A 26,732-nucleotide genomic window follows, 5' to 3' on the forward strand; every position below is an offset into this window, starting at 1 on the left:
ATAATTACTTTGTCAAGCTGATTTGTTTGACAGTAGTGACTTCATTGTTTCCACAATATCGAAATGAAAAAACTTAACGTTGTTCAAAGATGTAGAGAGATGAAAAGGTGTTATTATTTTGTGGTGGTTTGACTTTATTTTCTGATATTAATTTCAAAAATATTTCAATTACTTTGTAGAGGTACTACAAATTTAGTGTATGAGAGTATCAAAAGCCTAGAGTCCGAAGTATTCAGGACCACATAAAATATCAAATGGACTTATTCATTTGAAATTATTTTAATAAGTCAGATTTACATCTTGATCACAATGGAAGTCTGTGTAAGAACAGCTTTAAAATGATTCAGAGAAGGAAAATAAAATTCCATTGTAGGATTTAATTATACCGGTAATTTCTGTACTCAGCAGCAAATCTGTTTAATAGAATATTTTTGATTAAATAAGTTCTGTCCAGCTTTGTATGGTAAAAGTAGTTTGAGCACTGCAGGTTAAATGCCAGAAGTAATTGCACTTTACAAGATTGCTTATCTGTAGACTAGAATAGTTTTGCCACTCTGCACATGGTCTTTAAGTACAAAGAGCAATCTTTTCCTCTTTCTGGAAATCTGGTATGTGAATGAGCCATTTAAAATGACTTGTGTAGCATTAATCAGAAAGATAAAAGCAAGCCCCCCTTTTGTTCAATTTTTGCAATACTGATAGAAGCAGTAGAGTGCATCTGTTCTCATTAGCTGCAAAACCTATTTTGTTCAAGTGTGCTGTATTTTCACCTCATGACATTTGTTTTGTTCTGAGAAGGAAAAATGGGTAACTTCTTGTACCATATTGAATTTCTTTTTGAGGAGGAGAGAACAAAACAGCACTATGTACAACATTTTACTAACAGGAGTTGTGCAGTACATACTGACAATATGATAGATTGATATTACAAAGAAGCTGAAAACATAAAATATTGTGACACTGATGTCTCTATGCTCTACCTACACGGTTACTTTTCACTACATGACCTTTTCCTCTCATCTCCACAAAACTCACTATGGTTTCTCTGATCACCACGTGTAAATCACATTTTAATCCAAGATCAGTAAAGAATTTTGGTAATTACTTCATGTCTGTCCAAACACAGCCTAACTCTGAAGTTAAAATCTTATGAAAATAGATCTGGAGTTACATATTTGGTATTTGAAGCTTTTGATACTTGCTTGTTTTGACAGACCCTGGAAAGGGAAGTGATGAAACATGGAAATGAAGACCTGGTTGAATTATTTCAGATATTTGAAAGAAGAGGGTTTCATTCAACTTCATTTTTTATTCAGCTGTTCAGAGATTATTTTGTGTCATCCAGAGTAGTTACCCTGCATCTACTGTTTATAGAGGGGTAGCTGTGAGAGGAATATCAGTTTCAAGGGAATTCAGTCCTGTCTCTATACAGTATGCTTTAAACAACAATAATAGTGTCTGTTTGAAGAGAAGGTGAGGAAGCCTACTGTGATTTGTGAAAAGAAGTGTAAATCAATAAAGACAGTATTTGTGTTTCCATGTTTTGGGCACTCTGCAAAGCAACTTTTGCAAGGAACTCTGTTAAACATTTTAAGAAGGAATAAGCTGACACTGTAAACATATCAATATACTTTTAAAATGGGCTTTCTTCATAGTCTGTTGATAAAAGTCCCAGGAAAAAAAAAAAACGAAAACCAAAACCAAAACAACATTCTGGTTAAGTAATAATGAAGGGGAAGGATAGAACAGCAGAATATATTTTCTTGTTTCCTGCCACAGTATTTTTTCTCTTCTAAAGTGCTTGTATCAAGTTTTGCAAAGTCTTCCAGCCCAGAAAAGGAACTCGATCTTTTCAGCAACATCAATAAAAAAGAGACCTTCCCCTCTACAGCAAAGAAGAAATTTCCCTTGACCAGTGGGTCTGGTATTATCTATTTCATGTCTTCCAAACTGTGCTGCCCCCTTAGGTGTCTTTTATACAACCAAAAGCTGGTTGACAGAAATACCTCCGGCAATGTTTCCATAGGTAACTGGAGAGAAGGCTGATTGCTCCTGTGGGACTCATGCCTGGGTACAGTTCTCACTGCAGTCACACCTCAACTCAAGCTCCTGGAATTTAATGCAGTCTGAAAGCCTCAAATGTTTCACTGGAAAGCCAAGCACTTGGCAACATAACTGTGGAAAGCCTTCATTAGCTTCATTTCTCGGTCTCTTTTTACCTTTCAACAAATTACCCAATTCAAGACCTTCATATTCACAGTCTAGGGATGATAGGCTTGATCCCCAGAAATCATTTTGAGCAGCCAGGTAATTTGATTTCTCTTGGAAAGCATCTGCGTATTGTAGCAGGTTTTTAAATTGAGTTCCAAATGAGTGGCAAGTCTATGAAATAGATCCAAAAAAAAAAGTAGGATATTCACAGTTATTTACAGACAAAAAAGCATGGCTCCAAGTCTTACAATCTCAAAATATATTAAATCTGATTAAATTACTCCTATAGAAAGATAGTTATTTAATAAGGATTCCAAAGGGTTTACAATTCATTTTATTAACCAGAGACAAAGGTTAAGAACCGATGCAAAAGAAATGAAATAAAATATATGATATTGGAGATTTTCTATGCAGAAGACTAGAACTTCCGAAGATCAAGGCATAGTCTGTGAAGCTTACTGATACAAGATATTTAATGATCACCATTAGAAAGGAATTCAAGTGTCTTTAAATATCATTATCTCAGTGAGTCATTAATACATTCAATCAAAGATAATTTCATCAGCATTTTAACCAAGTAGTTAAAAGAAGGGAATTGTTATACTTCTATTTTGGAATTAGAATACAGGTGAGTGCAACACCAATGTCAGTGGTGTAGACAGAGAAACATATTTAAGTTGCATCATTTCATTAGTCACCCCACAATAATTCAAATTGGTAACTATCTTTACTAACCACTTTTCTCTATACTCTGTTGTCTCATAGGCTGGTAGATGATTGTGTCTCATTTATAGAAGGCTATGATAATGTATACTCTGGTTATTGATTTGAACAGTATTTTCATCCATAAGAATTTGTAAAGAACTTTGGAATCTTTTAGTTCATAAGTAGTTTTGGTTTTATAGGAAAGAGGATTATATTGGGATCAAAGTCTGAAAAAAAAGTTCTTGCTGTGATTTTTATTAAGCAGTTTGGTTGGAACTTTGCTTCAGAGCCTACACAGGAAGAATTAGGCTCTCGGGCAAGAGTTCAGTGATCAAAAAATATTTTTGTGAAGTTTCTGAAATATTTCAATCAGATACTTACTAAAGTGTAATCAAACCATCACTTACTACTTTAGCATCAGCTTCTAAACAAGACCAAGACCCAGCCCATTCAGACCACAAAGCCAGTCAGAAGCCTGTTCATAATTAAACATTATTTAACTTACATATCAAACTAAAAGAAAGCAACAAAAGTGATGTTTTGTAGATGTAGTAAATGTTATAATGCACACTGGAATAGACTGGAATCTGCTGTGAATTGCATCAATATAAATCATGAGTTCTACTAACAAATTCAACTATTAAATTTAGGAAAAACATTTTTTAATTTTTTTTCAGTTCCTGTGTTCAGGAATCAGGTATTTTATAATGATTTACAACTGCATAAATTTTTGTGAGCCATTACTCCATGAGCTGTAATACCTTTTTCCTCACTCTCCTAAAGTTACCTACCTTTCTTGTCTAGATTGCCTTGTAGTGGTGACTACAGTTGTTTAAACAGATACACCTGACGAGTCAAAAGTATTTAAAAGCCTTATAAGCCCTTTTTCATCTGTTTTTGTGCTTTGTCCTACAACTAAAATATTCTCTTCATTAAACTTATATTACATTTTTACTCTAGGTCATTATTTCCATTACATATCCATTAATTATAGTTAAAATAAAATAATTTGAAAACACTCCAGCAGTGAAAATGCCCTCTTTAGTCACTTTTTTTTCTTCTTTATTAAGACCAACAAGTAATAAAAATAATAATAATAATTTAAAAAGCACAGCTTAACCAAAAAATGTGTAACTGAGGAAGAAAGCACAGCTTAACCAACCAATAGGCAACTGAGGGACCAGAACTTTTGTAGTCCCAATTTTATGCTGCTTTATTTTGCTTTTGTTCTTTTCTGTTTGAAGTGTCTCAAATTATAATGCTATTTAAATCATTTTTTGTTTCATATCTTAATTAGTGTGCAGATTAGTATTTAATATTTTTTTAAAATCAAAGTGATGACCTAATACCTATGTATTCATTGGTGATGTAGTTATGTGTTTATTGACTTCTTACTTTCTATATGGCGCAGTGGTACTGTCTAAGCTTTCGCCTTCACCTCACAGAACAAGCTGTGCAGAAAAACATTAACAGTCTCTGAAGGTCTGATTCACCATAGATCACCAAAAGCAGAGCAGTGCCAGTCTCCCTGTGGCCACTGTGTAATTGCTCATATTGATCCACCTAGGTCCCAGATTAACTTTTGCTGAAGACCTAAATACACTAAGCATTTCTGTGGGGAAAATAACTGGTAGCAAAACTCCACCCGCCACTTCAAATCGGCCACTTTTCCTATGGAGCAATTAGTGTCCTGTGTTCCACTTCTGTTTGAAGGAGCTCTGGATATAAGATGAGAAAACTTTTGGTAGGTTAGGCAGAAGAGGGAATTTTAGATATTTTGAAAGTAACAGGCTGTGTTTGGCCAGGACACAAAGTTCAACATCCCTATTCTTGCAATACACGGTCACAATGGTAATTTTATTGATTGAAAGTGGGTAATTTTTTTTCTTTTTTCTGAATGATATCAAAGAATTACAGAGCAGCAGTGAGTGGCATGGAGCTCTGCATAGCACCTGATCCACTCCCAGGATCAGAGCCATGTCAGCTAGAACAGGTTGATCAAGGTCATGTCTAGTCAGGTTTTGAGTAACTCCAAGGAGGGAAACACTGCAGCCTATCTGGGAAATTTGTTCCTACTACCCCATCAGTAAAACCAAAGCAAACCAAACCAAACCAAACCAAAACAAAACAAACCACCAAACCAAAAAAAGCCAAACAAACTAAAAAAAAACCCCTGTAATATTTAAATGGAATTGATGTTTTCATGGAATAGCATGTGTTTCAGTTTGTGACCATTGTTTCTGGTCCTGTCACAGGGCACCACTGAGAAGCATCTAACTACGTCTGCTAACTTCATCCCTTCAGAGTATATGCATCAGTCAATCAGTGCCCTTAACAGCTAGGAGGCTCTGATCTGTAATAAATATGGCCATATAATTCATTATTATCAACGCTTCTTTCACGACACATGAAATTCTCCATTCAGATCTGTGCCAAACCTGCCTGGCCACCAAAACTCTTAAAATGGAGATGTCACTTCCCCATACAAAACCTGCCCAGTGTGTATTGCCATGTTGCAAAGTTACTTTCTGCTTGCCATATTCTTCATTTACTGTGTGTCTCCCCTGAGGTCGTTGTGAGTGATTCACAGCTGTAGAGAAGTCTGTAGAGTCTGTACATGGAACAACAAAGTACTAGATATCAGTAGTAAGTGCTCTGACAGTTATCCCTTTTATATGAAAAATAAAATGAGTGGATACTGAAAATAGGGAGACATGGATATTTGTGAAGCTACCAGACATTAAAAACGTGGAGAATTATTTATGAGGAAATTTTGTATATTGTAGATACATGGCTACAAAATTGCAAGCCATACATTGACCTGTGAAGAACAGAACACTAAATGGTGTTCATTAGGTGAGAATCATCATCTATAGGTACTAAATTTAGAATAAAGCCACTGGAGGGGACAAAATGTTCAAGCTGCATGTAACAATACATGAGGGAGTGAATTGAGGCTGCTGAAGTTTTGCCTTGAACTAAGTGAGCTTTACTTTGCTTCCTTGCAGTTATGTTTTCCCAATATTCAGCAGCTGTAACTGAAGTCAGAGAAAATAAAAGGAAGAAAGAGATCTTTTACATGGACATTAAATTCCAAATACAAATATTAGACAGAGACACAGGGAAATCTGATGCTATTGCTTTTTACCTACCTTCAACTTAATACTGAAATCTTTGAACTACAGAAGCAGTTGTCCTGTATGCCTAGACATTTCATCTGTCCCTCTTTGCTATGTAATTATTGGAAACGTGTAGAGCACTTAAATCTAAAAATATCATTCAAAAACTTAGAAATAGACATGTTTTTATAGCCTTCTGGTTCCTCAAACTCCTTTATTTTCAGTTTTGACAGGTTCTTATTACAGCTTTTTTCTTCACTCTACTATATTTAAGGACCTGTCAATGTTTCTATTGTAATTTCCTATTTTAATAGCTTTTAAACTTAATTACTGTGGAAAAAAAATCAAAGAATGAAAAGAAGTGAAAAGAAGGGTATTTTAGAGCAGCAGCAAGAAAAAGATTGAGTTTGCAGGCAAAATTTGTATTCACTTTTATAAAGTGCTTTGGTTTGTACATGTTGTGTTACGCTTTTGAATATGAACATGTAGCATAGATATATATTATATGCTTTCTTCATAATCATGATGGTAGTTTTCCAAAAGAATTTCAGTTCCATCTAAGTGTGGTTTGTATCATTTGTTTGAACTGAAAACTATGCACTGTGAAGGCAAAAGAAAGTATATATGTAAAATGGATGGAAAATTATTCTGAATCATATTTTTCTGTTTGTGTCTTGGTCCTGAATTGAACTCGTTCTTGGCACAAGCTTTCTTTCATTTGTGCAATCAGCCACACAGACAGCAGAGTAGCTCAGCCTACTACCATTACACTTTTCAGTGAGAAAAGAACACCCTTTATTTCCTCATAGTAAAGAAATATCTTTAGAGTTATTCCAACTACAGGGGCAATTTGTTAAGCAGTTTGAAGATTTTACTGTGTGCCCTCAGTTAAATATCCAAAGAAAATAGCTATTTGTAAATTTTAATTAGTTTAACAAATAACATTTCCCACAGAATACCAAATAATTTATCTTTTTGTATCCAAGTAAATTGTCATCTACAAGATCCTACACAACTTCTCTGAACTGTCTTTCTTCCTAGGAATGGTATTCAGGACAAAATGTGTTATTACTTGTCCTTAGTAGTTCATATACAGCTGTGTAGGCACTCGCAGACTCTTTTTAGGGAAATAAGTCTTGATTCGAATCAGAAGTATATGTTTAGGTAACAGTGCATTGAACTCTACATTTTAGAAATACATTCCCTTTTTCACACATTGGATTGATGTCTGAAGAAGTGTTCCACTATATCTGACCAATTCTCAACTCAAGCAGGATTTATTTGTGTGGAAATAGCTACACAGTTCCCTACAATAACCCCCGCTGCCAGCCAGCTGCTTTGGCAAGTCTTATATAATTACTCTTTTACATCCATCAGGCACATGTGGGTGTTTTGGACCTTTTCAGATTTTTGGTATTTCCATAAAATTGTATTTCCATTTTTTTTTCTCTGTTACTGAACAGTAAGTATCCCATGTATATTCCATAGCCCTAATTAAAAGAAAAACCTAAAAAGCTCAACCATTTTAAGTTGTTAACAACAGAAGATATTTGTTCTGCTGTCTATGCCTTGAATATCTGTTGACACAACGAATTATCATTTGAGCAAACAGTTCATGAATTTTGATTTTAACTGTGATTCATTTCTCTGTTGTTGTTATAAATGGCTGCCTGTTTGTGCACCACACAGGCAGAATATGACAAGTCATCAGTGGCCTAAAGGTTTTTCTTTGCTTAAGGCTCTTCAGACTATGACTTTCAGCATCACTTTCCCTTAAAAGAAACTTCATCTGAAAATCTTGGGAATTTAAACACCTAAATTCATGCTGCCAACTGATCCACAGATTCCCGAGGGGAAATTTAATGATCAAAAAATAGTGAAGAAAGAAAATACCCAGGACATTAAGAAAGAGAAGCTTCATGGCAGAAACTCTAATCTTCCTGAGAGAGTTCTGCAAGTCACTTCTTTTCAATTTTTGCATAAATCATGGCCTAATTTAGCTGTGGCAGGCTCATAATGGGAATTAGAAAGCTGGTTATAAAAAAGAAAAGGGAAACAATGATAACCTTGACTAAATAGCAAGAAAAAATTGCAAGATCATCCCTTGACAAAAAGGAATCTTTGTTCCAAAGCAGCATTGTTTTACTAATTGAGCATATTACATGAGTTTTTACAACACAATGATTTGGCCACACACCTAAACAACTCTCAATCTTCACTCATGTTTTCTTACAGAGAACACGATTAAGGAAACATTCCAGTACCCAGAAATATTAAATGTTATGTGCTTTGTGGACTTTAGGCAAGAGACTTGCTTTTCCGTATCTCTGTGCGCAGTTAGGTGTAGTTTTGCTGACAAACTCCTGAAATTTCCATCCCTCATCTCAGGCCTCTTGCTTTACAGTGAAAAGATTCAGGAATCCAACTCAGATGAAAAATAGCCCCTTTATTTCACCTAAGCTTTGTTGTCTGGATTTGATTTTTTTTTTTGGCTGGATCATTACCCTTGTCAGCAGGTCACACAGATGCAGTCATGCCTGTGCCAGAGCAGCCCAGAAAGGACTGGAGTGACTAGCCATGGACTGGGACAGGTGCTCGCAGCAGAGCGTCCAGGACAGCACACACACCCAGTCTCTCCTTTTTCTGCCTACACATGCTCTGCACCAGTTAGGGCAAATGATTTACCCACACAAGTAAATTCAAAGCTGCCTTGTAATCCCAACTGGGATTTCACTGGGGTGCAATCAGTTGTGCTATTCAGCAGTTAGTCCCTGGCTGGATCTTTGCCTTCCTCAAGTGGCTGCCCCAAGTAGTCCCTAAGCATTTTAAGAGTTTGAGCATGCCAAAAGCCAGCTCTTCTGGACTGTCTGCATGCTGCCACTGTGTTTTAAATGCTAACATCATTGAATGGATGGAAGCAATTCTGTGACAGCTGACTTCAATATATGGGGGGAATATGCCTATTTATTTTCCTGATGGAGAAATAATCACTGTTTAAGTGGTACAGCACACGGGACTCTTACCTCAGCCATAATCTCTGGGCATTATCACTGAATTAGTCACAAGGTTAATAATAATTTCTGTGGCTCAGTGACAAGTCACCACAGAGCAATAATCTGTTTAAGGTCTGTAGGCCCCAAGTCCATTTTTAAGTTAGAAAGAAGCAGAATGTGAAAGTTCCCAGGGCATTGTGGGAAATTTCTGGTCTGAACCCAGATGTTCTAGATTGAAAAATTTTGTCAGACTCTAGAATATGATCATGCACTTTGATTATAAATTTTTATTTATATCACATTAAAGAACTATACTACATTTTAAGTGATGCTTACTATTTTGTTAACTCTACTAGTCAGCACCCATGATCTGTGTGGAGGCTACAAAGATCTACACATGGGCTGTCAGAATTCATTTTGCACTAGAAAATCTCCTTTACAGGGAATATTCTTCTTTATCTTTTATAAATCTAAAATAATTAGGGTGGCTTTTCAACAGATTATAGTCTATTGTATCAAGATTTAGTGATCTTTGTAGCTATATTATGAAATTTATTATTAAATTTCAAACTTTAGGAGGAATTTTGTGATGCCTTTAGCATCTTCTTTCACATTGTGTTCTGACATTCTCCAGTCTGTCATTCTCAAAAAATCAACGGACTCTCAGTATTTGTGTTCTAATTGGTCCCAGAGAAGAAGTCTATGCATATTTTTAAAAAGTTAGATATGTTTTGCAGAAAATTAAATTGTGTGCAATTACCTTAAACAAGTGATTAATTATTTAGAAGATAAAAAAAAATATGGTGGAAACTAGCTTTCTAATGGCCTTAGTAAAAAAAATGAATTACATTAGCCTAGAAAAAAATGCCACAATTAATCCGCATGATCATGATAGAAGATAATGACTCTCTTAAGATCAATGATCTTCAGGCCTCTGCCTAACTTTATGAACACACTTCAATCCATAAATGACCATAAATTTACTATCCAATCAGCAGTCTCAGTGGTGTATTTCTAAGCAATATATGGCAATGAAACTGCATCTTATCCAGCAAAAAGACACTTTAGGTCAGAACAAGGGATATCTCTCATGTTTGCATTTTGCACACTTTCAATTACTGTAGAACCTCATTCATTGCTGTTGTCAAGGTTCAGATTTGCTTCACTGTGAAAAATAGACACCATAGTTCATCATGAAAATTTGATGCCATTTTATCTATAGGGAAAGCCAAAGTATTCCTTTTTTTAGATAACATGAAAATTAGTATCACAAATCAGTACCACACTATTACTGATCACGGGTTACATTCCTTGTGTTTAACAGTATCAGTCACATGCTCTCATTTGGGCAAGGGATTAACTTAAAAGAATTTTAAATGTAAAGTTTCTCCCTAGTAAATCATAGTCAGAAGGCAAGAATTTGACAATATTCATAAAAAAACAACAACATGAGTGATCTATCACTGCTTGTAAATTGTAAATTCATTTACAACTGGGAAAGACACTATCTCTAATAAGATCCAGTTGTGTATAACATGAATTTTAACATGGCATATTACCAGTATCAGTGAAAATCACATTACTCTGATACTAGTGACATCCATGTAAGTAGATTTTCTACATATATACCTATACCTGAGATTCCTGTATTTCTCGTTTTTCTTTTCAATGGCTGTATACAGCTACTGTCCATAGAGCAAATAAATGAAAGTCGAAGGGAAAAGAATCATAAATGTAATGCACCCAGGAAGACTAAAAATATACTGAGGCTTCTTTTTAGAAGACTAGATTTGAAAAAGAAAAATGTTCTAACAAGGGCAGGCAATTGAGGCATTTAATATTTGTGAAGACTTTTAATGAGCATTTCTCAACCTTGCCCTTCCCTTCCACTTTCCTCTTGTTAAATCCTTTTAAAAAAATTATTTCTCCAATTTCTGGTTTTCAAATTTAACAAGTAAGAGAGTCTAAGTTAATTAATTTGCCGTTTTAATCTGATTATTAAAAAATATTTAGTAAAATTAGCACCAGCATTAATATCTGTAGGACTTCACTGGACCTAATATACTAGTAGGATTTTTTTCTCCTGCTGCAGTAGCCTGTCATCTCTGTACAGTCACTAACATGATTTTTGTATTATGTTCATTAACTATTATCTCTCTGCCTATGTTCACAGCAGATGTAATCAGCCTAGAGGTGGGAAATGTATCATCTAAACTTTATCAAAATGTCATTAAATTAACCATGCTCAAATAATTGAAACATATTTAAAAGATTAAAAATATAGAGTTTCTAGATAAAAACTCAAGAAGATGTATGAGAAAAGTTTGTTATTTTTATGTGTGTGATTTAAGGTCACATTGCACTAAATCCCCTCATTCCATAGCATGAAAAGTGATGATACGGTATTACAACAATGTAAAAAGGTGATATGGTGTCATAGAAGTACAGTTATGTTGGCATCAGAACAGGCACATTCTGATTCTGCTAAATGTTTATGTAGCTTTCCTAAACTTTCCAGCCTTACAAAGCTCTCGAACCATTGAGCAGAAGGATCTTTCATGACTCCGGTTTTTTTGTTATTTTGTAGGAGTGATCTCTTTCAATGTTCTCAGATCTATGCATTACTGACTCTATCTGTATTCAAGGGAATCTCTCAGACTCTTGACTGTTTTATGACTGTTTATTAATCTTATATTTTTACCCTTGTATTTTTGCAATTTTATATGCTTTTGTCTTTCATCCTCAAAAACTTTCTGAGTTTAATTTAGCACTGAAAAGTTTTTTTGTAGCTTGACTGCAAAGTTATCATTATCCAAAAATTAATCAGTCTTTCTTTTCCTCTATCAAAAATCAAAAGGCAGCTCTCCCCACACCAAAAATTGCAAAAATAGGTTTCAGACTAAAAAAAGCCCAAATGAGTCTACAAATAATCTCAGGCTATTTTGATAATAATCTCAGTCTATTTTGATAATTCTTTATCACTCCTATCTACAGAAATGAACATTGTTGTGGTTTAACCCCAGCCAGCAGCCAAGCCCCACCCAACAACTCGCTCACTCCCCCACCAGCAGGATCAGGGAGAGAATCGGAAGAGTAAAAGCCAGAAAACTGATGGATTGAGGTGAAGACAGTTTAACAGGGAAAGCAAGTCAAAAACATAGCCCCATACTAACCACTGCAAAGAAAATTATCTCTACTCCAGTCAAAACCAGCACAATACCCACAAATTTCCTGGACTCATTGACAACTTCTATTTTTCTGATATATTACTTCACAGTTTTGAAACACTTTTACTATTTACTCTTTCATTGTCAGCATTTTTTTTAAGGCTTCCTTTCTCTTACTCTGGTACATCTTGGCTGTGAATGGATTCTGATATCCTTTACTAATAAACCAAAGTCCAAACCATTTGCAGGCATCAGTTCAAAGCAAAATGCTTTGGAGCTAAAAAAAAAAAAGTAAGATAATACCATTTTTTTCAATTAATGTTTCTTTTCCTTTTCTTTCTTTTCTTTTGTATTGTTCTGTTCCATTGCACTGCTCCTGAAAAGCATTACTGTTAAAGAATAACTGAGATTGGATAAGGTTTCTAGAAGCCATCTAGTCCAATATTCCATTCAAAACATGACTGACTGCATCATGTTTCCTCAGGAGTTTGTCCAGGCCAGTCTTGAGTGTCTCCATGAATGGAGATTCTACAGCCTGTCTTGTCAACTTATTCCAGTATTTGGACACCTTCACAGTATGTTCACTTCTTTATATGTTGTCTTGTATTCTAATTTGTGTCTGCTACCTCTTATTTTCTGTATCTTCAAGTCCAGCTGTGTCTTCCACTCTTCCCCATACTCTCCAATAGATGGATATACACAGAAGAAATTAAAAAAAAAAAAAAACAAACAAACAAAAAAATCTATCCTTAACCTTCTTTTCTCCAGGCTAAAGAAAAAAAACTTCAACATTTTCCAAGCCTCTACTCATTTGTCATGTGCTTTCACCCCATGAACACCTTTGTGTATCTCTTCTGGACTCACTCTGGTATGTCAATATAATCAGTGTCTCAGACATAATCCCAAGAGAAAAAGTGCCAGATAGAGGGGAATGATTGCCTCTCGGAACCTGCCAGCTGCCTTTTACTAATGCAGAAAGTGGTTGGTGGTTGACTTTTTTACTGCAAGGGCTCATTGCTGACTCATGTTCAGCTTGGTGTCAACCAAGATCCTAGGTAGGTCCTTCTCTGCAGACCTGCTTTTAGCTAGTCATGCACAGAGCTCTTCTTTAAAGATTTTGAACTTTATAAAAATACCAAGGTTTGTCTCAGTCCATTTTTCCACCCGCTGAAGTCCATCTGAATAACAATCACCCTCTCAATTTGGTATCATTTGTGAACCTACTCCATGCAGTCCTTGCCATTGTACAGGCCATTTATAGAACCAGTAAACAGCAGCAGTTGCTCTATAAGACTGTAAGGAATGCCAGCTAGTAACCAACCACCAGCTGAATTTTATAGCACTGAGTACAGACTTTTGAAACAGAGTGTAACCTATTCATTCCCCACACCCACACGAAGCAGGGCCTGTTACACAAATGCTTGGCCCAGGATCAGCTGGCCTTGATGCCTTCTCTGATGAGTATTCCTCCTCCTTAGCTACTCCCAGGCCACTCTGCCTGTCCTGAAGTTACAGATCTACAGCTGTAAGTGGCCTACAGGCCAAGGTCTAGGAAGACTGCTGTTGCCTGAAATCACACATTTTGAGTCTTCCCCATCTTGTGAGTTTCCATCTACTGTTCCTTTGAGTGCAGTTTCTAGCTGACCCTCATTTCTTGTTTCACATAGCCTGGGCTTTTGTTTCTTCAGGATCTCTGAGAACACCCTATCAATCACCTCTCCATCCTCTCTGATGTCCCGCAGTCCACATGCACTGCTGCACTAACAACTGGGGCTGTGGCAGTGGCACTCCAGCCTGACAGGTACATTGCTGCCTCTCAAGCACCACCCAAAGAGGTGCTCAGGTCAGTTCTTAACAGCAGTCAGCTGAAGACAGAAAGCACAGGCTGTCCCTAAGCAGAAAACAACCAAGAGAAGCCTACTGTTAGCTGATAGAAGCAAAAGTCTGGAAGACAATCCTCACCAACAGCAAGTCACCAGTAAGTGCCAGAAAAAGCTCTCAAAAGAAGATGGGAACCATAGCAGTAACAGCTAGTTCCCATTTGCTGTGCTTTGGGAACTGTGTTTGCTCTAAAGACGATTTTTTCATTGCTCGTTTGTATTTTCTCATCTGGGATAGGAACATTTTCTCAACTTTTTTTTTTCTCAGCACTTTCCTGGTCACTTCATTTTATGTCCATCTCATATTTATAAAGAAAACATAAGTTAAAAAAATAAAATCAACGTTTCTAATTACCCCATATTATAAATCCAAGCTAAACTAAGATTTCAAAATTATTTAATCAGAGGAGAAAGGAAATAATTCATTTTACTGTAAGTGAGAGATAGCTCAGTGCTAGGGAGGTTTTGGTAAATGTTCCACCTGAAGCTTGAATCTGCATCAGGCAGGCTCGTCGTGCAAGGTAGTGGTTGCTCTCCAGCAGGCTGATGGAAGAGCCAAACAAGATTCTAGGACATGAAGACTCTGTACTGCAGCATCAGTGACATGTATCAGCTTGGATTTCTCTCTTCCTATATGTCTTAAAAGTCAGTGACTCACTTCTAGTTTAGATATGGATCCACTTCAACTCAGAAACTGAAATTGCTTATATTTTAAGCAAATTTTCCACTAAATAAAGCTAAAAAAGTATTAGCAGCAATGTACTCTTAATTCACCTCAGACCTTAAGTGAATTCAGGAGAAATTAGGCTGAACAGTTCAGACTTCATGACTGACATCTCTGTAGCTTCAGACTAATCTTTGTCAACCTATCTCCTTGTTTTAGGATTTCTCCTTATTCTCCTTATTCTGATTTCATGCCTCGCTAAGCTCTGAAAAATTCCTGTCTCAGAGCACAGTATGCGCTAGTTTTGCTCTGACAGCTTTGTAATGGGAATTCTAATACTTATTACATTTTTTTCTAGGTAAAAAGAAGGGAAGTAAAAGACCCTGTGTGATAACATTGCCTGAGTTATAATATGACAACAGAGGTGCTGCTTTTCACTGTTAGAGGTTTAATGCCAATTAAGAATAAACTGCACCATGTACTTTATCTCTGTATTAAATATCCTTCAGATGAAAAGCAGTATTTCTGGGGACTTGAAATTCCTAGTACTTCCAGAGCTAAGTGCAGCGTTCAGAAAGACACATCAGTTGAAGTTTTTATCACCAGATTCCCCTTAGTGGTGAATTTGTCTTGAATCAGATTTTGAACACTTCCTCACTTTTGCATTCAAGGCACTGTGCATTGTAGTTGTGTTGTTGTGTTTTGCTTGGCATCTTTATTCTGTGCCCCTTTTCAGGATCAAGGCCCACACAATAGTTCTTTGTTGTCCACTGATTACCCACTCAGGGATGTCTTACATCCTCTTTGATATTTCATTAATACACAGAGGTTTCTAAACTCGAATGTCAGCTTAAAAGACTCATGCAATTCAGGCTGTTGAATTTAAGCATGTACTTTTTCCTTTAAGACATTATTCCTGCTTGATGTTTGACTTGGCATTATGGCACAACTGCACTTTCATGTGACATTGAGATAAAAGCATATACTAGAAAGTATAATCCAGATTTTGTACTGAAGAGAATCCCCTGTGTCTAATACAAAGTCCTATAAAAAGAAATACTTGCAACCGCAGCAGTAACCGGATCCTTATTTATTAAAATTCATTTATTCCTTAGCAAGGGACTTCCTGTTCAGCTGAATGTAATTTGCCCTAATATTAATGAAAAAAATTGTCACTGTAAAAACATAATATTGAAACGAACTAATTCAGACACTTCCAACAGGACCCCAGAGTGTAGGGAACTGTGTAATAAAACTAACTATACATTGGTTGGATAATAAAACCAGGAGCACTGTTCATTTGCAGATCATATCCTCAATTTTTTAACTTTTAATTCTACAATTAATCAATTTTTATTTAACTTCTATGTGTCTGCTACTTTTTCCTTGCATGTGTGTTGGTTTCTGTGTGTGTGTGCTTTTATTTGTTGGTTTTTTTAATGTAGATAATTTTCTTCCAGGAATGAGGTATTATTTTAGGAAATAAGACTAAAAATAAAAATAAAAATAAAAATACTTCTACCAATTCATTGGAGTTAAACTTACGCATGGGAAATTTTTTTATGACTGTTATGTTACATTTCCTTTACTGCCGTTCACACAGGTTTGTGAACAGATAAAATACATATTGCCTATATTCATAAGTATTGAACTTGTGGCACCATATTTTTGCCCTGTCATCCATTTGGCCTGAAAATTGAGTGCACAAATGGCCTAGCATTAGGTGTCTCTACCTTGCTGGTAGCTCCTCTCCAGGTTACTGCAGAAAAGAAGTCCTATTACCCTTTTCAGCTCATCAGTAATGTAAATAAAAAAAGATGTTTCTATTTACCTTGACACATCACTTGAATTCATTTTCAGATGACCAGTCTTCAGTTGCATTTCTTTCCATGTACGATTTGTTTCTCCTCTGAGCTCAGGCATGTTTCTTAGTAGTACATATGGCAAACACCTCTCAGTGATACAAGGTCAACTGAGTAAAGCCAAAGGATAACTTTGGGTATTATCTCCAGGTGGTTCTTCACAATAACACGCTTTTTATGCTTTGATTCATTCTGTTCATCATTAAGAACCTTAAATGAGAAAGTACTGTAGTTTAGAGACTTCTTTTTGTTTCCTTTCAAATGATCCAAACAGCTGTTCTTTCTCCCTGCTTAAAGTCCCTGTGTAATGTATCTTTTTTTTAGTGTATAGCAAAATGCAGTTTGCCTTTCTGTATATTACATTCCCTCCATTATAGCCCCTTTTCCAATTTCTGTGATGATTTTCAAGCTGTTTATTTACCTAGTTTAGTTCTGGACCCCTTTCCAAGAAATAACTTTTTCCCTTTACTTGAGAAACAAATTCCTTAAAATTTTTGTATCTTTAACTTAATAAAAATCATTTTACTCTACATTCCAGTCCTTTGTCCAGTGAGTAAGTTCCCAAGGTTCCATCTGTAATCCAGTCACTGAGCTTCTACATTTTTTCTCAGGTCCTGTATCTAGGAATAATGTGGAAAAAAAGAGTCAGTTTTCTATCATGTTCAGGAATACCTTCATTAACCATGTTTAGTATTTATTATTCAATCCATGCCGTAGTCTCCAACTGTGACATGATTTTAGGAGGCATTTTCTTGTTTGCTAATATTTCAAAGATATCTTCCCAAACTGAAATCTGAGTCTTCCTGCAATCCTTTCAGACTTACAGACTTCCTTAACTGATCAAACTGAAAGAAATCAGCTCCAAGAAGCTTGTTAATTTTAAATATCATGCCTAATATTTCAGAACTTAAGAATTACCAGAACATAGCATTCACAGTTAAATTTCTCTCTATTTGGGGCTTCCCAGCAGTTCTTAAAGTATCAACCTGAACTATGGTGTGAGCAGATTAACAAAGGTTCCAGTGAGGACGCTGCAGGCAGACACTGCCCCATCAGCCCCATCTGGGAAGTGCTTGGTTAAGAGAAGGACTGAAGAAGGATTTGAAGGGAAGGGTACTCTGAACACTGACAATTATATTAAAACTCTGCTTAGCTTGTATATGGAAGCCAGAAGAAAATCAGGCAAATACTTTCCTAATATAGAGGAAAGTATCAAAATTATATAATTAATTGTGCCTTAAAAGCATGTGAAAAAGGAAATGGCAAAATTGCTGTCATATATTGAACCAGCTGAGCCTTTGCTTTACTACAAAATTAACAGTTCAATTACAGAAACAACTGAAGCATTTCAGTGGTAATATTAAAAGCATCAAGATTTGCATTGATATTTCCACAATACACACTTCAAGTAAAAAAATGAGCAAAAGGTAAAAAAATGTAGAGATTGATCAAGAACGATCATCCAACAAAAGAGGTAGTTCTTAGGTGAACACAGAGTGCAAGAAAATGCACTCAGCTTTAAAATTCTCAATTCTGGACTTCAAAAGCATTTTCCTTTCTCCTTAAATATTGAGGACAGGAACTTCTTATTGTAGATTGTAGCTTAATGCTCTTTATGATGCTAAAATCTTGCTAGAAAAGAAAGAAACACCTGCCATGCTTTTAATGCATGTTCTGGAAGCTTAGAAATTGCTCTGAAGCTGCTTTCATTCTCATAGCAGGATGATTGAAAAAATGAGCATCAATGCCCCAGGTTCCTAACAGCACTCTGTGGATCTCTGCGGTAGATTTCTCTGCAGCACTATTATCCATGTACTGTTAACTTAGATTTTGCACTTAGCAAGTGGAGAATTTTGATCAATAGGAGGGATTCTACTCAAGGGACTCTGGATAGGCATTAAAATTACTGAAGCAACTAAATGAAGTCTCAAGGAGTCTTGACAAATTACAAGTTGCAGCGCTTGTCACATTCTTAGCAGTAAACTGGCTGTGAGCAGAGAACTGCATCAGAAATGGATAAAACGTGAAACAGTTAAAGCACTGCAAGGTGACACCTTTCTCATTTTGTAGGAAATATCAATTTCCCATTAAAAGATTCATAGGTTGAGCCCAAAACATGATGAAGAAACTGAAATGTCTCAATGAATAATATGTAAGTTGATTAGTTTTAGCATTTAGAACTATCACAGAGGATTTCTATCCCAGATCTATATAGAGAAAAAAAATCTTGTATTTCAATGAATGTAAATTATTCATAGTTATGAGAAAAAGAACAAATGACATGAAAAATTGAATTCAGGTAAAATCAGAGGTTCACAAATGTTGAAGAGCCATGTTGTTTGTCATTACATGGGTTCATCAGTTTTTAACCAAAAGGTATTGAACATAACCTAATTGAACTACTTATAGTCCTTTCACTTCATCTTCTAGCATCTGAAATGATCAACAATTTCATAATTCAAACAGGGGCAGAAAATGTAATGGAAAGGAACAAATAAAATTACATTTGTTCTTTCCTAAGAAATTATTTTTTGATATAACAATTCAGCTTTCAAAAATGTGCAAATAATACACTCGCTATCAGTGTTGCCTTAGTATCCATTGTGCTAGGCACTGCTCAAGCACATGCATTTCCCAGGTGAGGATGCAAGTTGGTACAACGAATGATGTTTATGTGAGCAGGTTTCTTTCTTTGTGGAAGAAATGTAATTGATTATTTAAAATCCAGAAGTCAAGATGAAAAGCTTGTGCTTTCTGTGTAGAAAAGTTGGCACTGTCAGTTTGACCCAGGACACACTGCTAGTCATGAGACACAAATACAGCATATAGTAGTATTAGTGAGACTGACAGTCAATATGACACATGAAAACAATAGAAATATTTCCTGGGATATATGTTGAAGCTCTCATCAGATCCTCCCTATATGCTAAACTCTGTTAACAGAATAGAATGGGAGTTGACATGCCCCTTTTTAAGATGACATAAATGCATTTCTGGGTTAAATGTACAATTCAGAAAAGGTATATCTTAACCATTGTAAGCTATACTCTAAGTTTCTACTGCAGGGAAAAAAATAACTTCCTCTTGTTCATAAATAGCAGCTTCGAAAACTGCACTTAATGAAACGTCCACTGACTGATTTGATCACCCTGGAATATCTTTATGGTTTGTGATTTATAGACAAGCAAAGGGTCATGGGAACTGTTTACCACATTAATGGTGATATATGAGAAACTTTGATTTGGTGGACAAGATCTGAGGCCAAATTATGCCCTGAGAAACAGATGGGATGTGAATGGGAGCTGTGTGAAACAAACACAGATAAATGAGGCTGTAACCTGGGCTGTGCAGTACCCAGGAACGAGTCATATAAAGTTTCCTCTGTCAAACTAGAAACTTAGAAGCAAGTGAAACTCATAGATGTTTTAGAATACACAAACCACTGAATTGGCCAGTCATGTCCCTGGTCACAAGGTTCCTAGTATTTTCTGCCTCCACTAGATCCCTTCAGTGAGACTGTCTACTAACTGGCATTTTGTAATGTTGAGTTGTTAGTCTTCCCTTCCTCATCTCAGTTACAGATTTCTTACATTCTCAGCTGTCATCCCTGTGTTTTACAAGTGTATGTGGTTTTTTTAAGTTACTTGAAAAGCTGGGCCTTGATTTGTAGTACAGGCAAACTAAAGAAGTTCATTGCTAATAGCTTCCTGAGTAATTGCTTTCAGTAGCTGTTTGACAGGGCTTTATCTTCATCCCTTTTCCTGTTCAAGAGAACATAGGTAATTAAATTTGACACTTTTGTCATGACACTGCATGTCTAACGTATCACTCAAGAAAAGCCAGAGGGAGTCTGCAGACCTGTGTCATTCCTACATGCAATTCAGAAACACATCAAGTTTCCACACTGTTTGGAGATGCTTTTGTGAGCATTGTGGATGTTGCAGATAATGCCATCTTATTGTAGTTGACTTCAGTGTCTTTTTCTCTCATCCTCTCCTCCTGCACTCAACACGAATTGACTCCACTGCTCTTCATCAAATTCTTTTGGAAACTGATGTATTTCACCAACATTTTTTGTTGGGTAAGTCTCCCATTCCAGTGAAAACAGCATTTCTGGGACTTCTGTCATGTACACTGCAACTTCATTGTCCTCAGAACTCTGTGGATGTAGAAGTTGATTTTGCCCAATCCTTTCTGTAATATTTAGGAACACACACCCTATTATTTTCATTATCTGACTTCTATAGTTTTGTAGGGATTTTTATCAGAGAGAAATTTTTCTGGCCATTGAATTATTTGCTATGATTTCACATATTAACACTTTTTAATGACAAGCAAAATTAATATTGAAAAATGTTCATACATATTTAAATACTATTGCTTTTATATAAACAGCTTCTAGCATTAAAGATCCTTAAATATTTGTTCATAGAAATTTTTTTCTAGGTACTTGCATGTACAAGTCAATATTTATTTACCTGCACTGAAGCTTCTCTCTGTGCAATACAGAACTCAGGTTATTTTAATGTGTGCTACCTGTATTATCTCCAGTCTTAAATACAGAAAGTATAAACATCAGATTTAACAAATTCATTTGGTATAAATTTCTTTCTAAAAGTGAAGCACATTTTACTTTTAGAAGAGACCTTCATAGACTTTTGATTTTAAAATAAAAACTCTGCTGACCAATATACACAATTATTTCTAACATTTATTTTCTGATATTTTTCAAAATCTCTATAGAAGAAATGCATTTATTTTTATGTCCTTTCCTGCTGTTCTTCACTCATGACAGATAGCTAAAGCCTGATTTACAGCAATTTATTTTAATTAATTCTGGACACCTGCAACCTGTAATTGATTTGGCACTGATATAAATTTCCTGACTCCAATGCATCTATTACACTGCCTTCAATTATATTCGGCTTCTCCTTTGGATATGGTGACTTGCCTTAGCATGGAATTAATTGATTTTATTGTTGCTGTTTAACTTCTTTTCATTTATATTTCCTTCCTTCCATTGGTTCAAAAGATTGTATAGAACCACAAGATAAAATTATGCTACAATTTTCACAACCATTATCCCAGTTAAATGGGGATTGAATATCTGTAGACTGAAATGGGTATAAAAGTATGTTTATTTAGGGGTTCAGACTACTTCTAGGCACTGAGCCAAGTTCATCACCGAAGAATCATAGGCTGCTGGGCTTTAAAGAAAAAAATCTCTCAGCTAATATAATATTTTTATTAGCATTTTTTAAAAGGAGAATATTTTGATAGTACTGATACCCTCTTCCAATTATCTTCAAATTTCTTCCCATGTCCTGCCAGTTTCAGGCTCAATATGTTTAATTTCCTCAATTGTGTAATTAGAATAAGATAGAAGTATTTCTAAGATGTTAAGCTGTAGAGTTCTTTTCTTTAGTGTAAAAAACCAGTGATGTGATCCCCACTTGGAGTAATGAGGATAAGATCTCTCTAGGATCCCTGACCTCAACAATTACTGAGGATACCTCTGTCAACCATATTCAGGAGAATGACCAAAAAATATAGAACTAATTAGAAGTGCCAGAAAACTGTCTTCTGAGGAGCCTAATCTTTAACTGCAGGGAATATCCTCCACAGGCATACAGGTGGAAAAAGAATAATTTGCATTTAAAACTTTAAGAGATAAGTAACCTTCATCAACCTGTTCTACAAGATTAAATACCCACAGTAAATGTATATTAATCACTAGGTATATTTTCTTTATGCTCTGGGGCAAATACAGGGTTATTATGGGGAACATATTAAATATACATACTATATCTACACTGTATTGTATGTATTTATAAATTATAAGATATTTATATTAAATTTATGTATTAAAATGTGCATATTACATTATTTATTATATACATACATATGTTATGATATGCATCTGACCATGGCCTTTTATTTCTTGCTGCTATAATAGAGGAGATGCATGTACTGTTTTTGGCAAATACCATTAAGTTCTTATTATTTTTTTCCTGTGTACTTGAATGAGCAGTATACTGAGGATACAGAATAACTACCTGTTTCAGGCAATTCCATTCTCCTTTGCTTGTCTTTATGGTTTATTGTACACTGATCATAACAGGTCTTAAACTGAAACAAAAAAAGAAAAGGTTAATAAACCATGTATACACTAGATTAGATATTGATGAAATGCTCTATGCCAGTAAGAAAGAAGCTCTGCATGGCAAGAATCACTTAGTCTGCTTGACAATCTCATAAGGGAGGGGAGGAGGCATGTACCTTACTACCTTTCCCAGGGATTCTGCCACAGAAAGTTAGCCTAAATTTAAGAATAGAATTCCAACAAAGGAATGATATCAAATCACTGTTTCTAAGTTTGAATATTTTCAGGTTGGGATTTTTCGTTTGTTTTGGTTTTTTTCTTAAACTTGCAAGAGTCTTTTATCATTGCTTCTTGTGGAATACGTAACATAGTCCAAAATTTGTTTCAGTGGAGATAAAAACTTCTAGATAATCATCTGAAAGTCTTATTTTTTTTGCATTTTCTGTAAAACATTCTTAAACTGTCAGGGTGTCTCACTGTCTCTCTCAATGAACAGAGATGAACTGTAGGGACTGAAACATGACTTTGACAAGGACTGCCATTACCTTAATTCACTTAATTCTTTGGATTCCTCATCTTGACTAGTGGGATGGGAGTAATGTTTCTAATTTATTCTTCAGAGGCTTGCAGGGTTAATTAGTCATATAATCAGATCATCAGTCAGGTTGGAAGGGACCCAGGAAGATCACTAGTCCTAGTCCTGATCAAAGTTGAGTAAACAGTGAATCAGACCAGGCCGTCATCGTACTTTGATGTATTTACAGCAATTACTTTTAAATAAGTAACAAAATTAATAGCAATCATTTGGGGGAAAAAAAATAATGTGTGGCTACATATTGTGACAATGGAATAAACTGAGTTTGGGAGGAAGCATCATCACAAGAAAACTTAGTATTGAGTTTAATTTTCAGAATTTAGCTGATGTCTCTACATGTAGTTCAAACAAGAACTTACAGCTACCTAGAAGAGAACAGATTCGTTTTAATTAACATTGGACAAAATATGCTGAAAAAGACCATGGCCTTATGGTATTTTGGGCTGAACTAGAACTAATCAAACTTTATATTTTTTCATCAATTTAATTTTTAAAAAAGCTTTAGAACTATTTCTTTTCAACTAAACGGTATTTGCTTACAAGGGATTCAAGTATTTCTAGTGCAACCTTGTACCAGAATATGTGGCAGAAAATCCCTATTTTCCTGAATGATAAGGCAAGTTCTCTTTATATTTTTTTTTCTGTTGTAGCAAAAAAATCCTATTTGAGAATACTTTAAAATTATCTGTCTTGAAATTACGTAGGATACTAACAAAAAGAAGAACCTTGTTCTGAGAGCTCACTGATTGTGTCATTTGCCTTAATTTGTGAGTTAATATGCTGGTATTGTTCCTGACTGATTTTATCTTTGTTCAAAGCTGCAATAGGAACAGTAAATGCGCTAAATAAATTTACAGTTTGGTAACTTATAAGACCAAAATTTGATCAGTCATTTATCTTCTAAAAAGGATGTAATATCCTTCTGTAGCTTGAGGACCCTGAAGTGTTATGAATTAATATAGGACTTATTAAGAAATGAGCTTATTAAAAAACAAAATTGGCCACTCTAAGTAGCAGCATTCCTGAGGTAATATTCCTTACATTTTCTGTTTCATATATTGCTGGCAAACCACTGGCATTGCCTTCCAAGAGAAATTTTTGTTATGATTACAAGCTGATTTTTTTTTTTCCTAACTAACTTTTCCTGTATTTCCTATACTGGAAATAGCATGACCAAAATTTCTTGTTTGTCATCTGATGAGCTTGTACAAAAGTCACCACACAACATGTTTCAGATTGACACACTTGTGTCCCTTTAGCACATTTCTCAGGGTAAATGGGCAAATTATGTCTTAAGTTTCATCTGGATGGATTTTTTTCATGGTTCATTATCTCTCCTGGTGCCTCTGACTGATGGTGGACTTCCCACATGTAGTGAGCCTGTAGGCAGCTCTTACTCTGACAAACACACTAATCTTCATGCATTTGATGCTTCCCTTCAGCTTATACTGAGAAAAGCCAAATAAGTCTGTGAACCTTGACTCTTCCTTTCTTACAGTGTACAGATATCTTAATAATCTCTACAAAAAAATGCTTTCATGTGTCAATAAAAATGCTTTCTTCCTGCATGGCACAACTCTGTGAATGCTCAGTGTCATCTGACCCCATCATGGCCTGTCATGTATGATCAAGTGAAAATTTTAGATTTGTGAATAAGTATTGTCAGAAATGGCATGGATGGCAAATACACATAAAGGCAATAGAGTCTTCAATACCTCTCAGTGCCTGTGAAGAAGTGACAGTATGCAGCGACTGCTTTAAAGAGGCACTGATCTCAATTATTTCAAAGCAAAATATGTCATAGAATCATAGAATACCCAGTTGGAAGGGACATCAAGGATCATCTGGTCCAATCTTTCTTGGCAAAAGCACAGTCTAGACAAGATAGCCCAGAAACCTGATTAGCTGAATCTTAAAAGTGTCCAGCATTTGGAAATCCATCAGTTCCATTGGGAGGTTATTACAATGGCTGATTGTTCTCATTGTGAAACATTTTACTCTTCTGTTCAATTGGAATTTCCTGAGGAGTAAATTGTACCCACTAGCCCTTTTCTCTTTCATGTAGCTCCTTGTAAAAATTGAGTTTCCCTCTTCTTCAAACAGTGGAGCATGCTGATAATTCAGTTCTCTAAGCTGTTCCTCACGTCAGGCTTTTCAGCCCTTTGACCATCTTTGTGGCCCTTCTCAGGAGTCTCTCCAGCCTCTCCACATTTTTTTGATATAGGAGAGACCAAAATTGAACACAGTACACCAGATGTGGCCTGAAAAGCACTGACTAGACTGGGATTATGGCTTCTTTAACTCTGCTAGTGACACCCTTGTTGATGCAGCTCAGCATCCCGTTGGCTTTCCTTGCTGCAACAGCACACTGTTTGCTCATACTGAGCTTGTCCACCAAGACCCTCGAGCCCCCTTCCACAGAGCTGCTCCCTAGCCAGGTAGATCCCAGCCTGTTCTGCACTCCTGGATAATATTTTCCCAATTGCAAGATCTTACACTTGTCCTTGTTGAACTTCATAAGGTTCTTGTTATTCCACTCTTCCAGCCTATCGAGATCTTCCTGGAGAGGGATCTCCTTTCTGAAGTATCTACTTTCCCACTCAGTTTGGTATCATCAGCAAACAAATATGATCAAAGTTATAGATAAAATATGATTCAAAACAATGCTTTGATGCTAAATGGAAACTATACCATGAATGTTGGAAACATCCTATCATGGAATACTGATCATACTGCAGTTGTAACAGAACTCATGTCTCAAAAGAGATAATTCCACAGTGCTATACTAACTTTATGCTATCTGCTCTAAAATTAAATTAAAATAGTATCATAAGACAAAGGTTAATTTTACTTTACTTAAATACCCAGTTTATCTAAAGTTCAGTGTACAAAAGGGGCTTCACTTTGATTATTACCTCCAAAGAATATAAAATTAGTGTCTTCTTCTTAGTGTTGCTAGCATATTTCTTGTTTTCTAAAGACATTAATGTCCATGTCCAGGCAGCTCTAATCTCTTCAGTTACCTCACTCCATACCAGGCAAAGGCTGAATTTAGCCTTCTGCTTTGTTGGTGGTGTTGTAGTGAAATGGCTCTGTTAGTTGTCAAATGTGATTTTCATCTTGTATTTGTTTTTTTCTATACAACCAATTATTGCATAGACCAAATTAGCATGTTCAGCAGGTTTTGGCATATGATAGGTTTATGAAAGAGGGGAAAACACTCTGACATCAAATAGAATTACTATGTTGAGTATTGCATTGTGATTTACTGCAAAGATAAATAAAACAGGGAACTTTTATCAGCTCAGTCCAAACCTGCTTTGTTGGTAATTCAAAACATTGAGCAAGTCTTGTAATATATCAAAGGAGTTATTTACTATACAGATAGACAGCAACTATCAAATCCAAGGAATTATAATTTCTGCTACCTCAG

At 35.7% G+C, this 26,732-nt stretch overlaps 1 protein-coding gene across 6 annotated transcripts in view; it reads left to right on the plus strand.

Annotated features, from left to right (window-relative positions):
* CNTN5 (contactin 5) overlaps positions 1–26,732 on the plus strand; it is a 619,355-nt gene that overhangs the window by 499,074 nt on the left and 93,549 nt on the right. The window lies entirely within an intron of this gene.

The sequence above is a fragment of the Corvus kubaryi genome, unplaced genomic scaffold (assembly GCF_017639235.1).
Source record: "Corvus kubaryi isolate FWS band 111438036 unplaced genomic scaffold, C.kubaryi_AGA036_p1.0 37256, whole genome shotgun sequence".
Taxonomy (NCBI): domain Eukaryota; kingdom Metazoa; phylum Chordata; class Aves; order Passeriformes; family Corvidae; genus Corvus; species Corvus kubaryi.